Below are 14,356 nucleotides of genomic sequence, written 5' to 3'. Positions count from 1 at the left end.
ACAGGTGAATGTCAGCACCACAGTACTGCAGAAGGGAAGGTTAAGTTGTGTCAGGAACCATTTCCTTTCAGGACTGGAAGTGTAGATCTTTGTGTGTCCTGGGAAAGCAAAGGAGTGTTGCTCTGCCATTTATCTCTGCATGTTGTAGCCGTTTACTTTGATGCAGAGGTTTACCCTTTGCCAGAAAGCAAATTCTGCATTGTCCACATCATCTGAGATTACAGAAGTATGAACCAATGTTAGAACTAGACAGTGCCTAAGGTGCCCTCTGTGAGTGCTGTGTATTTCACTTTCCTTTTCTCCTTTCTCTTTATTCCTTTTTTTTTTTTTTTTTTTTTTTTTTTTTTTTTTTTTTTTAAGTGGGAAATTAAAAGCAAGAAAACTGGTATGGTAAGGACTTCTTTTATTCATGTGCAAAAGCAACATGAACATGAAAATGGCCTTAAGGCTGGGGCTGCGCTTTCAGGGAGCCAGGAGGTGAAAGGCTTTTTTACTTTTGAGGTAAATCCCATGGAATTGTTTTGCTGTGATGAAGTTGGGATCCTGTGGCATAGCACGTTTGCCCAGTGAAGCCTGGAGGTGTGTCAGGAGCCTGAGAGGCATGGCTGACCCGGAGCAAACACGGTTCCTTCTGGCCCTTGGTGGCTGAGCTGTGCCTGCAGTGCAGATGGCGTGGAACACTGGCTTGTTGTTGCCTCCAGTTTTAACTGACACAAAGCCTCTTTCCCGTGCTTTTGTTTAAAATATGCAGGGGATGTCAGAGCAAACCGTGGTGTCTCAGGCTAGGAGAGTGCCTGGTCTCTTTGTAGCGGGCTTGCAACCAGGTGTAAATTGAAGTACAGCCATGTAGGCGTGGTAGAAGCGCTCTCGTCTCTACCCTTTGCAAACTGTGTGCATTTCCGTTTTAATACTAGCAGATATCAGGCAATTATTTTATTATTTAGTTGTTCAAGGTTCCAAGTTCTGTAAATACGGTCTTTGTAGTGTGCACGTACAGTACGCAGAATGCTTTCCCTTGGAGCCTCAAGGAGTGTTGCACATACATAATATCAATCTCAATTGATTCAACGTAAACCAAGGAAAAGAAACGGGGCTTAAGGCCAAGTTAAATAATGAATGGAATCAGACCCTCAGGCCTAAGCAGCGAGGAGTTCCTACCGTAGTAATCCAGGTCAGCTTGGACAGTTTTGTATGAAATTCTGTCCAAACGAGCTAGATTAGGTCCCTGCTCTTTCCTGGGGAGGAGCATTTACTTTGTGTCTTTTTCAAGCCCATTGCTCTTAACTCTGGGAACTCGGTATTGCATTCATGATGTGCCAGCCTTATCATGATTCAGCTATGAAACAGTTTTTCAAAACTGTGCAACTCTTGCATTCCTATTGGAATCAGTCTAGACTTTATTTTGCATTCAGTTTTAAGAAATAAGATACTGTTACAAACTTCTTGTTATGTCTCAAAGTTAACTTTTGCATGGCAGAGAGGCAGTGTTCTCCTTGGAAGGCTTTGTTCCTCCTCATTGATTCTTGTGACTGATGTGTTTGTGTGGAAAAAGTTGAATGAGATATTGAAAACATTGGTGTAGTTCATCTGTATTTCTGATATTCAGTAGGCTTTGTGTTACACAATTCTGTGTTAAAACCTAATGCCTTTCAGATGAGGGTAAATCTTGTAGGACAGTCCAAGTTATTATACACAAAAGGGATGAGTAGCTAATTGATCACAACTTCATTATTGTATAATTTGCGCTCCCCAAATTGTTCACACATTTTTTTTTGCTACTGCTAATATTTTCCTTTTACGTTCTGCTTCCTGGACAAGTCTGAAAGCTCTTTGTTCTCATCTGTGTAGGATACAATTTTAAGCCTCTGCTACATCTTCCCTCTCTGTGCAGTTTGCATGCGGAGTAGCTTGTTTCGCAAACAGGATTTGAAATAGCACAGATGTCACACTCCATCCATAGAAGTTCATTTACTCATTTATTGAGAGTCTCTCTTCAATTATAACCATAGCTATTTATATAGAATAAAGAATAAAACAGGACAGGTAATGTGACTCTTTCTAAGAACCTGGCAAACCAAGCTTTTTTAAAACTGAGGCAATGTGTTTGCACCTTCAGTGTGTGTCTCAAAGAAGGGTGGTTGGCTCTCACCAACTCTTAAGTAAACGTTAATAAGGAATAAAGCAAGCCTTGCTGATTTTTGTTTTTTGGGGGGGTTAAGAATTTAAGTTCTTGGTGTAGTGGAACCAACCTTGTTTTTCAGAGCTTGCATTTCAGTTTCTTCTATTTCTTCTACTTCTTCTATATACTTATATTCTGCTAGCAAAGATTGATTTAGGATTTCAAAAAACAGTTTAGTAAGGTGTATCTGAAACATATTTAAAGCTGAAGCTCCTCTTTAGGTTTGTCTGTATTTGATCATTTTCATGCAAGACTTTTATTACGTGTGAAAGAAATGAATTTGTCTTTTCCCATTGCCTTCCCTAGTCACAATTCCAAGGTGTGGTTGGTTGGAGTCTCTTTTGCCTGCAATGAAAACTTTTGGTCATTTTTAAGCTGACTGCCATATATTTCAATCCATTGTTCAAAGGAAATGAGCATTCAGTAATGTTAAAGGATAATGAGTATGTTTTGTTGTGAAAAGTGTGAGTTCTTGGGAACCTTTTCTACCTGCAGTTTTCATTCTAATTCAATTTAAATGTCATTTTTAATCTGATCCATATTTGACAAAGATGATGTGTAAGAGCTGTTTTTAGCAGTTGGATTGTTCCTTTGTAAAGTATTAAAGCACTAAACCAATTTTTGCAATAGGTAGTAAAACTTGCTTATGTTTTGAAAAACTTCCAGTTATAACTGTCGCACTTTTTATAGCAGAACTGTATTTAATTTCTTTCTTTTATGAAAGATTACTCCAAGTAACTGATAGCTCTGTAATCTGTGTGAATTGACTTCTCATTATTTGAAACAGAGAGAAGCTATAATGCCTATTCAATAAAATTAACTTATTTCTAAAGTATCTGTTTGCTTGAATTCTTGGTACTGCTTTTTGTGTACCCTCCTTAGTATAAGTAGGGGAAACTGAAACCTGGAAGAGAAGCACACAGGGGACATGCTGCAAACCAGTGGGGTTTTAATTGGCTTCTCAGAAGCTTTCATTCTCTTTCTGTAACGTCACTGTTTCATTTTACGTAAACTAAATAATGGGCAAAAGCCAGAAACCAGGCACTGTGAGGTCTGCTCAGCTTTTTTTAATGCTCCCAGTCCCATGGCTGTAAAGATACGAAGTTTCCCCCTGCAAGGAGAGCAGTGCTGCAGCACTGTGCTGGGCTGCGAGCTGTGCCTGTCCTCAGGGGGTCAATGCCTGGAGATGACCTGAGTCATCAGGGCAGATGGGGCCTTGGTAGAACAGCTGTTCTGGAGCTGGAGTTGGTTGGCTGGCTGGTTTGGATAAGTGCAGAAGAAATTATATGGAGATGTAGTATGTTATTTAATGGTTAATTAACCTTTTCTATAAAAACTTGTTTCTGTGTATGAATTTGCATGGCAAACATCTGCCTTTGGGTCTCACTATTGCTTGTACCCTGTGCTGGGCCCTCGATATGTCAGACTGAGCTTTCCAAGGTTGTTGCATAAGTGTATTTCCAGTTCTGTAACTTTCCTCGTGCCTCTGCTTTGACTCTCCTGCTTTTTAACGTCTCCCTCAATCTGTAGATACCTGAATTGCACTGAAAGATTTTTTCTGAAGTGCACTCCAAATGAACAAGAATTAATTCAGGCAGCCCCTGCTGCAGACTGCATTAACAGGTCAGTCCATCATTGCAGCTTCAAGTTAGTTTCTGGTTCTTTGTGTATGTAGATAATTCATAGTGTGTGTTTCAGTACCGGTTAATTTCTTAACTGAAATATTGTGCGTTTCTGCCCAAAAATGTCTGCGGTCTTTCTGGGCTTAAGATGTGCAAGGAATTCTGCTTCAGCTGCCCTTTGATCGAGTCTTTCTCCTGTTTCCTGAGCAAGAGCTGTCCACCTGGTAAGTAAGGGGGTGAAATTTGTCTTTCTAAAGGTCTGTCTTAATCTTTATTCTATCAAACAGTTTGTACCCAGTTTACCAAGCAGCCTAGATTACTCTGTATTAGGATCCTGTATTCTGCTAATATTATTAATAATTCATTACAGTGTCTTTCTCTGGTGATTGATAAAATTATTTGTTGTGTGGGGCTGGCTACTGTGAGTTGGTGTTAAAGGGTTTATCAGTTAATCTCATAATCTTTTCAGGTATGCTAAAAAGCTGAGAGGGCTTAAGTTTTATAACTTTTTTTTTTCTTTTTATCATTCTTTCATTCTTGATTAAAGTTCTTTATTAACCATTTCATTATTTTGCTCATGTTCCCAGTACATCTTTATCTTCAATAGTTGCTGTTTGATAACCTCTTTGAACTGGATATAAAACAGGTAATAAAGTAGATTCCAAAGCAAAGTTCCAAATCTCTGAACACACCTACCTGTTCTGCAGGTCTCCATTGGTTTCCAGGTGCCAGTGTGCTAACCCACCATTAGGATTTCCTTAATCCCTAGCACAAACATACTGGACCTGAAGACAGACAGAAGGTGAAGATTGAAGATTCTACTTTTGCAGAAGAGTTGTCTTGACTGGTGAGACTGGACTGCATTGAGTAGTATAGAGGAAATTACTTAGGAGTGAACTAATGCTGTTCAAGGTTACTGCTCTTACCAGAAACAAGTAGTAGAAATGTTTACAGGAAAGTTCCCTGGAGCTGGATAACTTTACATCTCTTTATCTTCTGACTGGTAGTCAGAGCAACACTGCTGCCAGACAAGGGGAGAAGGCTTAGGGATGGCACAAGGATAGAGTCGGGGTACAACTTGAACTGCAAACTGGGAGACCTTTCCAGTAGAGCAGAACTTCCCGTATGTTGCACAGTGCATTGCCTCCAAAACAATATTTTTTTAATCAGAATAGATTTCTGTCAGTTTGACTTCTTGAAGCAGCTTATTGCAGGATTGTGTGAATACCAGCACTGCCACAAAGGATGCGATAGAAGGAGAGGTGGAGGACAACTTCCTTCAGGCCACTTATAATAGACACCTTTCAGATGGGGGAGAAGATGAAATAATAGCCAGAGAAGGAAGGATGCAGGGGATAGGAACTTTTGATTCTATCTGCTGGTCCAAACATAATCTGAAAGTAAGCATCCGAGCTTGCTTAAAAATAAAACATAAAAACCTAAGCCCTCAGAGTTGTGACTCAAATCTAACTCTGCATGTGCTATGTCTAAAGCACTTCATAAATCTCTTAACCAAAATATGTTGTGATCCGAACTGGAAATACTTTGAAATATAACATCTTTGAGTATCTAGTAGAGCTATTTGTGCGCTCATCTTTAAATGCTGGTTTCTAGGAACATTGTTCTTATGTATAAGGATATTGTAATGTTACACTGAACTTGCCTTGCTGAGCGATACTGGGATTGTGTTACCTTTATTGCAGTAGTACACAAAATAATTCATCTGTCCTTTTTTAAAATTGATTTAGAGGCTACAGTTGTGCAGTTGTGCAATATGACCTGATTCCTGCATCCATCCAGGGCTGTGTGAGTTCCACCAGTGCTGCAGGAAAACCCAGGGCAGACTTCTTTGAAAAACTGGAGTTTGCACTCGTAAACACTTCAAGACATCCCTGGGGGAAGGACATTAAAGCAATGTAAGGCATTGCTTGTAGGAATCTAGCATTGGATGTCTTTTCTGATGAACACTCCAGTCAAAATCCAAACACTTAGCTTCCTTCTGCTTGCTTATAATATTTTAAAAACAATTTTTCAAAAGCCAATTTTTCATTTGATTTGTATACAGATGGCTCAGTCAAACCCCGTGTGTAATTGGAACATGTGTCTGAAATTCAGAGGTTTTTTGAATCTTCATCTGTGACAGGTTTCTAAACCTTGGGATGTCTGAGATCAATAAATTGCAGGAGAAACTACTGATCAGGTGAACTTTCCCCTGGCAACAGAGAGCAACTCTGTAGTCAGAGTGGTTAGATAGTGTGTAATATATTGGTTATCTGACTGTAAATAGTTAGCCTGAAAAGTTTTACAATGTGAAATGTAAGTGCTAACTTGATTTTACTAGAAATGAAGAAAAAAATATATATGTATCATAGAACCGTGCAGAATAGTAACAAATTTAATTTCTTCATTCTACAGGAAATCATCCTCAGAATGCTCAGACTTATAAAAAGATTGAAAACAGCAGGAGTGATTGGAATGGAAGCCAAGAAGACCCCAAGGCTGTATCTCCTCCACAAGGTTCAACAGCATGTGAGTCGTGAGGTGTCTGAGGTTTTCTGAAAAGCAAAGGCACATACATCAGACTTCATCTGCCAATTGTAATAAAAATCCTGATCACTGAATTGAACAAAGTAGGAAGAAAGTGGTCCAAATGGCATTGCCTAGTGTAGGCCCCTAATGACTAATATGTTTCAATTAGTAAGTCTGTGAATATGCAGACAGACCAGAAAGAACTGCCTTCTTAAGGCCCTGCCCTCACAGGGTGTCTAGGAGCAGTAGGCAAGCTCTTTGGCACAGTTATAGAGAAAACAAGCATCCACCCTGGCCCCATGAAACGTTCTGTTGGACCTCACAGATGATCCTCATCTTCTCTCTATTTCCACAAGTCTGTGTCTATGCTGTTCAAAATTACATTGCTTGAACCTCTTTCCTCCTGAGGCAGGTGCTGCTGTCAGCTCAGTCTGTCATCTCCTTTGTCCCTGGTTGTGTGAGCTGCCCTGGCTCCTGCCCCAGACTGACTGCTGACAGCTCAGGAAGGTAGATTTTGCAGCAGCATATTACATACGCTTTCTGTTGTGTGTTTCACCAGCACAGTCATTCTGGCATACAGATAAATGCAATATAGAAGAGTCCAGTTAGACCTCAAGTTTAGTTTCCTGCCCAAGGAATCAGACATGCTTTTGGTGTCTCTGCTCTAGAACTGTAGGTAAGTGTGAAACACTGGAGTTAGAAATGATAGGGATATAATCATGGGAAAATTGTGGTATCTCTCTTTGCAGTGCTTATAGGTAATGCTCTCCAGTTAACATCATTTATGTGAACAGAAGAAGAGCTGTGAGTTTAATGGGGCATCAGTTGCTTGCACAATCTGTCAGTGATGTCTTCTCTGCAGGATTCTAGAAAAACAGAAAAATGTTCCATCTACAGGATTTTGTGTGTTGATAGGTGCTTTGTTTAAGAAGTATTGCTTTCCTTCTTCAAAGAAAATTTTTAACTACAGAAATTATCATGGAAAAAAAAAGATTTTTCTAGGCGGAGCTCTGTGTTCACATCTCTGGGGGATGCCCATGGGTGTCAGTGGCTGTGCCTCGTTTGCTGCTGTCACCCAAGAGTTGCATGAACTCCCTGAGCTCGTGTCCCGCATTCAAATAAAAGCTGTACCTGCGTGATGGACTTCAGGTATTTGTTGTGTACTGGGCTTAGATTTGAGCTAGGGGTGACTGTGTATCTTATTACTGATAAAACCTGTACAACAGCCAGTCTGCTTTGCTTTTGGCTTCTGTCATTCTTAGAATGACCTCGATTTTGAGGAAATAATCAGAGAAGCCAGGAGCTCAAGCATAAATATCTCATGAATCTGGGCTTCTGGGATTTGTAGACAATACTACTCTGACATTTTATTATCAAAAGTAATTGGACGCATACAAAATACAGATGCTTCAGCGTCCCTTTTACTGTGTAGTGCTTTGCAGTATTTACATGTGCCTAGCATGGGGTAGTTCAGATGCTCTTTACAGTGTGTCACATCTACCAACCTTTTTAAAATTAGAAACACCATTCATTAGCAAAGACACCCTGCAGCATGTCATCATTCTTCCAGTTGTTTTTTAACTCTTTGAAGCTGATGTTTATCTCCCTGAGCAAAGAAATAAACAGATCCTCAACCGCTGTGTTTGAAAGAAGTTCTGATTAGAGGCACAGCAGCAAGTGTTTGTCAGGCAGGAAAGGTATGATTAGGAAATAGTACTGAATACTTCCCAGAGCTTTTTCCTAGCTACAACCTTTCCCATACCTCAGTCATTCTTTGAGGAAATAGCAGTTCTTAGTTAAAAAGATGATTTTTTGTGTGATGCTTTTCAAAGCAAAGACACTTCTGGGGCACCTAAAAGGGAGGTACTGTTTTAGACATTACTTGGATGCTGCTTCCTGACATGTTCTGCTGCTGTTAAACATTTCACATCAGTTTTCCCTGTGGTGCCAGGAATATACAGGCTTGATTCAGTCTAAGACAAAGTGACCCTTGCAGTAGAAAAAGTGGTATGTAAAGTGAAGGTGGGCTGTGGCTGGGTGGCAATGAGCTGGTGCTGCTCCAGGGAGGAGAGTGGAGAGAGCGCTCCTGGCTGCAAGGCACAGTGCAAGGCTGAGCAGCAGCAGGGAGGCTGCTTGGAGACAGGTGCTGTTCCGAGTGAGGTGGGGAATGCAGACACAAACAGAAGAGCAGGGCAAAGCTCTTCTGGTTTTGTTTGCTCTGAGAATATTCTCTTTCATTAAGGAAAAAAAAAAAACCAGCAACCAACCAACAACATTTTCTAGCTTTAAGAGCCTCGTACTTCAGGCAGATTATTTTAAGGACCTGCTTTTCCCTGTTAGGCTGTATTTCTCTGTTTCACAACTGCGCTGGGATGAGTGTTGCATGTGGCTCCTGGGGTTTTCCAGCACGTGGTGAGAGTGTTCAGCAACTTGCCTGTGATTTTTCTCTTGCTGACTGCAGGCAGGGAGCTGGACAGAGCCCGTGCCAGTTGTCAGAGGTCAGCCAGCCCTTCCCAAAGCCAGAGCGCAGAGCACAGAGGCACCCACAGCCTGAGCACAGCTGAGAGCTGCCCTGACACACAGCCAGAGTGCAGCTGCGTTTTAAAGCTGAGCATTCATTCCTCTTTAATAACAGTTAAGTGGGGAAATGCTGTCTTCTGGAAATACTTCCCCTCTCCTAGCAAATACTGTGTAACATATAATTTTTACAGTGATTTGTAGCGTATTTTTACTCATGAAATAGAACCCTTTTTTTACTCCTCCTTAATCATAGTGGACAATTTTGTGGAGAATACAAATTTTTCCATTTTCAGACTCCAGGCTTTATTTTTTTTTCCTTCCTTATTTCCTTCTGCATTAATTATCCCTCCTAAAAATAGAGAGGTGGAGTCCAAAAATATACAGCGGAGCCTTAATGGAAGGTTCCTTGCAGGGAAGCCAACAGCCAGTCCTGATTTATTCACCTGGTCTTGTTGTTTGCACTGTCCCACCCTCTGCAGAGTTCCTGTTTGCTGGGTTCGCCTCTGTTTTCTCACTCAAGTTATCCAGTTGAGGGCACGTTAAGGTGAAACCGCCACTCAGTGGGAAGTTGTGGAAGTTGGGCTGTGCTGTGTCTGCCTTTGAGCCCCAGCCTCGTGGGCTCCTCTTCCGCAGGAGGAAGGCAGACATGGGTCGACTGAGAACCTGCAGCCTGCCCTGCTGCCCGGCTGTGCCAGCACTGAGCTGCTTTGTGACAAACTGTCCTGCTCCTCCCAGCCTGCTGTGCTCTGCAGGGTGAATGGAGGCTGCTACGTTGGAAAGCTTGGAATTTTTTGGCTATTTCTAGAGTTTACAAAAAGGCTGCGTTTGGAACCAACCTTTGTAATACGTTGTGACTTCATGGAACGTTACTGTCTTTAATGCAAAGGACTTGAGATAGTTCTTGGCACAGTAACAGAGGTTAAAGAGAGAAACTGTCCTTTGCTTGGGTTTGGTCAGCAGTGAATTCTGCAGCTTGGCATAGGAAGTCTTGGTGTAGCTGGCCTGGCTACCAGCCTAGTGGGGTGCCCAGTTCATCGTTCCCCTTTGCAGAGATTGTGATGCTGTCACGCTGACTTCTAGATGTGTGATATGAAAACAAGGCTGTGGTCTGCAAGCTTCCAAATGTGGTATTTAGAGAGACTCCCAAACTGGCATTTTTTTTTTTCCAGAGGGTGGGGCACGAAGCTTGAGAGAAAAATTGCAGGGTCTTTGAAGTCAAGGGCTTTGAAGTTTAAAAAAGCTAGCAAATTCCTCTTACCATTCCCTGTCTGTGGAAAATCTGGAAGGTAAGACTTCTAACCAAAGCAGCGGGACAAAATATTTTAAAGTAACAGATTGGAGAACTGCAGCATTCGTGTTTTAACTGTTCGTGCAATGGTGGAGAAGGTGACCTTGATTCAAAAAATGTGCACCGCAAAGCTCTGTCAGTCTGTTCCTTGTTTCTCTTCTATTGGAGGCTTTAAGTGTTCTTACGTAAAACACGTGTGTGGTAAAAGGGGGAGGGAGGAATTTCTCTCTTCCCGTTGCTATTGTGTTTTGTTATGTTTTGTGTCTGTTCCGTTTGTCTCCAGGATCAGAGAAATGACTCAGTAAGTTATCTCCACAATAGGAAAGCATGGGAAAATGCAAACATTGGTCTCTTAAGGACGCACGGTCCTGTTTATTACGCACTGGCACATCTCACCATTCAGTCAGTTGGAAATGCCATCACAGGAGCCATTGTACTCCTTCTTCCAGAGCTCCTTTTGGATTTTGTACCTTAGCCCTTTCTTTTGCTCTCTAGAAATTGCCTTACCCCATGCACTGATCTTTATCCTCTGAACTTCACCTTTCCCACTTATTGCTGCTGATTCTCTTTCCCGTATTATTTCGTGTCTTTGCTCTTACTATGCTGTCACACACCTGAAACTCTCCGAGCACCATCTCTTGTGATCTCGAACTGACTTTTTTTTCTCAGTCATGTCCTCATGTCCACCCTGCTCTGCCTCAGGAGTGAGGGCTACTTTACAGTCTAAGTAGTGTCATATCAGCACAGCTAAGTCACCTGCAATATTAGGTTGGACATCTTGACATGTTAGGCAGATGTTAGGCAGGGAAGGTGAATCTTCCGTATTTGCAGTGCACAGTGTAAGTTGGTGATGTCGAGTCCCAAGAGACAAATACTTTAATAGCAGCACTTCAGGATACCTGCACAACTCTTCAGTGGTCTTCCTGTGGTCTGAAGAATGTGGAAGACAGGGGTCGACTTCGATTTCCACTTCCAACTGACTCATGTGGGCTTCTTGCCAAAGCACATGTAATGATGGCAGGATCCCAGCCTTTAGTCCTGGTGGAAGGCAGCCTTCTAGATGTTCTTGATGTTCTTCTTGATGTTAATACTTCTATACACATTATTACTGACTTGCTAAGTTATTTGTGATGTGGGTGATAAGGTGGTAAAGGTGTGATGTATAAACTTGGGGACGGTGATTTGAATTTCCTGGTCTACAGACAGCACTTCTGTTTGCATAAACAACCCACGCAGAAAGAGTATTGCCTGGACTTGGCCCCTGTGAGGGAAGCAGTAGCACGCACCGTGGGCTGAGGTACAGGATGCACTGCAAATGTGGCTACGCCTGGGCCCCACTGCGCAGCCCTCTGCAAAGCGCCCTGCAGGCACCAGCCCAGCAGGCTCAGGCCTGTTGCAGTGCACCCCAGCAGGCATGCTCTCCACTGACGCAGAGCACACGTGTCAGCTAGGCAGAGACCTGCCATCAAGAGCCCTTCAGCCCTGCCCTTTTGCCAGCCTCTCTTGGCCTATTGAACATTTGTTCTTGCCAGCAGGAGCCGGAGATTAAATGTAACTCCTCCGGGTGCCAGTCAGGTTGGGCAGGTTGATCCTTGATTTGCAATTATGATGAGGCAGCAATTACACAACAGAGCTGCTTTTTCTTGGTGAGCTACAGTTATTAGAGGAATGCAACGAGGAAGGCTAAGGCCCTCTTGGAATTAAACCTTGCAAAGGAGGTAAAGGGTAATGAGAGTTTTTTGTTGTTGTTGTTGTTGTTGTTTTTTTTTAAGAATGCCAACAGTAAAAGGAAGACTAGGGAAAATGTGGGCCCCCTGCGAAGTGGAGTAGATGCCTTGGATCCCCCTAACAGGAGATGCTGAGAAGACAGAGATTGTGAATGCCTTCTTTGCTTCAGTCTTTAATGCTAAGACCAGCCCTCAGCCCCAGACCGTGAAAGTAAGAGAGTAAGAGAGAGAGGAAGACTTCCAGTTGGTGGAGGAGGATCTGGTCAGAGAGCCAAAATCAACATACAGCAATCCATGGGCCCAGATAGGATGCACCTATGTGTGCTGAGGGAGCTGCACACATTGCTGAACCGCTCTCTATCTAATCTTTGAAAGGTGTTGGTGAGTGAGAGAGGTATTAGAAGACTGGAGGATAACCAGTATCACTTCAGTCTTCAAAAAGGACAACAAAAAGGATCTGGAAAACTACACACCTGGAAAGGTGGCAGAACACTTTGTTCTGGATGCCCTCTCCAAGTAATTGGGAGAGAAGAAGGTTATCAGGAGTCAACATGGATTCACAAAGGCAAAATCATGCTTCACTAACCTGGTAGCCGTCTGTGATGTCATCATAGCTGGGGAGATGGGGGAAGAGTAGTGAATGTTGTCTATCTTGATTTCAGAGAGTAATTTGACACTGTTTCCCACTACATCCTTGTTATAAAACTTAGAGCGTGTCAGATAGATGAGTAGATGGTGAGGTGGATTGAGAGCTGGCTGACTGGCAGAGCTCAACTAGATGTCATCAGGGGTGCAGGATCTGGTTGGAGGACTGTAACTAGCAATATTCCCAATGGGTCAGTGCTGAGTTGTCTTCAGCATCTTCAACAACAACCTGGATGAAGGGATAGAGTCCACCCTCAGCAAGTTTGCTGGTGATACTAAGCTGGGAGGAGTGGCTGGCACACCAGAAGGTTGTGCTACCATTCAACAAGACCTGGGACAGGCTGGAGAGCTGGGCAGGGAGGAACCAGATGAGGTTTAAGAAAACCAAGTGTAGAGTCTTGCACCTGAAGATAACTGCGTGCATCAATCTGGATTAGGGGATGACCTGCTGAAGAGGAGTTCTGTGGAAAAGGACCTGGGTGTTCTGGTGAACGACAGCAGGTTGGCTGTAGCCAGCAGTGTGCCCTGGTGACCAAGAAGGCCAATGGGATTCTGGGGTGCATTAAAAAGAGCGTGGCCAGCAGGTCAAGGGAGGTGATCCTCCCCCTCTATTCTGCCCTGATTAGGCCACTTTTAGAATACTGTGTTCAGTTCTGGGCTCTCTAGTTCCCAAAAGACAGAAATCTCCTAGAAGGAGCCCAGCAGAGGGCCACAGAAGTGATAAAGTTGAGGTTTTGTTAGCAGTGTTCCTAGACTTTTGGGGTCTGTTCTTGCCTAAAACCCCACTCTCTTTTCCACCCTCTTTTTTTCTCCAAATTTGTTCAGTGTAATCTTGTTCTCTCAATTGCCCACAGCACAAATCTGACTCCCGAAGTCATTGTTAATTCATGCTCAGATGTCTGGGCATTGAGACTCTCTTCCTTTGCTTGGTGTATGGGTTAAAAAAACTACTAAAAAATCCCTTCTTCTCTCTTTAAAGTCTTAGCTGTGCCAGCAGTGCACTGTACCTAACTTGACATATGTGCTTGAACTACTGTTTGACATACCTCCCTCCTACACTGCTCTTAGAAGAGGTGAAGTGATCTGCCCACTGGAGATGCTGTCTAGCTTGGTTGCTCTGGAATTCTTGAGGAAGCCACACATGTATTCTGGTGTGCCAGCCTTTCTGGTCAGCTGCTAGAAACAATCAGCTTGTCTCATTTTCCTTGCCTCTTTTTTATTCCAGCGTGTCTTCTGTCTTTTCTCTTTCTGTTGACTGCGTTATTTATATTTATGCCATTTTAGTCTCTTGCAGAAAACCGTCAAGGCATGTCATGGATGTGTCTCCTTGAATAGCTGGAGCTGCAAACCATAAGGTGAATCACTCCAAAGGACACAGGTAAATGTAACACGAAATTCTCATCTTAATGCTAGCAGCGTTATCTCTTTTCTTCTGAACTGATGGACTACTGCCAAGTCTGTGAACATCTGATGACAAGTGCTGAGTCACAGGCAAGACAGAAACCCATATATTTAGCGACTCGAGAGGAGCAGTTTCTTTTGTGGATGACAGTGTGTTAACATGTACGTTGCAGAGTGTGAATGTCTGGGTGGGGAGGCACATAACATTACATACTGAGGCAGCAATCTACACTGAAGCTGAGAAGGCATATCCTTTCAGAAGAATTTGTTTCTCTTTTCATCATTCCAGAAAGTTCAAACATGTCACTCTCCACCCATAGGAATGATTTAGCAGAAAGCAACTAAGCTTCCAAAGCAGCTGCCTAGCCTTCTTGTTCAAGGACAGAAATTGAAATAGGTGGGTCTGAAGCTGAAGAAGTTCAGCCATCAGACTGATAGGCAAGGT

At 42.7% G+C, this 14,356-nt stretch overlaps 1 long non-coding RNA gene across 2 annotated transcripts in view; it reads left to right on the top strand.

Annotated features, from left to right (window-relative positions):
* The first annotated feature begins 3,410 nt into the window (after window positions 1–3,410).
* Window positions 3,411–14,356, top strand: part of LOC128075226 (uncharacterized) — a 16,618-nt gene continuing 5,672 nt past the window's right edge. The window contains exons 1-4 of one of the 2 annotated variants that reach the window (XR_008203701.1): window positions 3,411–4,025; window positions 4,389–4,447; window positions 6,217–6,330; window positions 13,795–13,888. This is a non-coding gene — a long non-coding RNA (uncharacterized LOC128075226). Of the gene's footprint in view, window positions 4,026–4,388; window positions 4,448–5,566; window positions 5,718–6,216; window positions 6,331–13,794; window positions 13,889–14,356 lie in introns of those variants that run through there. The other variant, XR_008203702.1, reaches the window with a different exon arrangement.

Source organism: Tympanuchus pallidicinctus, unplaced genomic scaffold (genome assembly GCF_026119805.1).
Source record: "Tympanuchus pallidicinctus isolate F22 unplaced genomic scaffold, pur_lepc_1.0 scaffold12, whole genome shotgun sequence".
NCBI classification, from domain to species: Eukaryota; Metazoa; Chordata; class Aves; order Galliformes; family Phasianidae; genus Tympanuchus; species Tympanuchus pallidicinctus.
The sequence above is the reverse complement of the archived record's forward strand: the minus strand, read 5'-3'. Positions and strand labels throughout refer to the sequence as shown.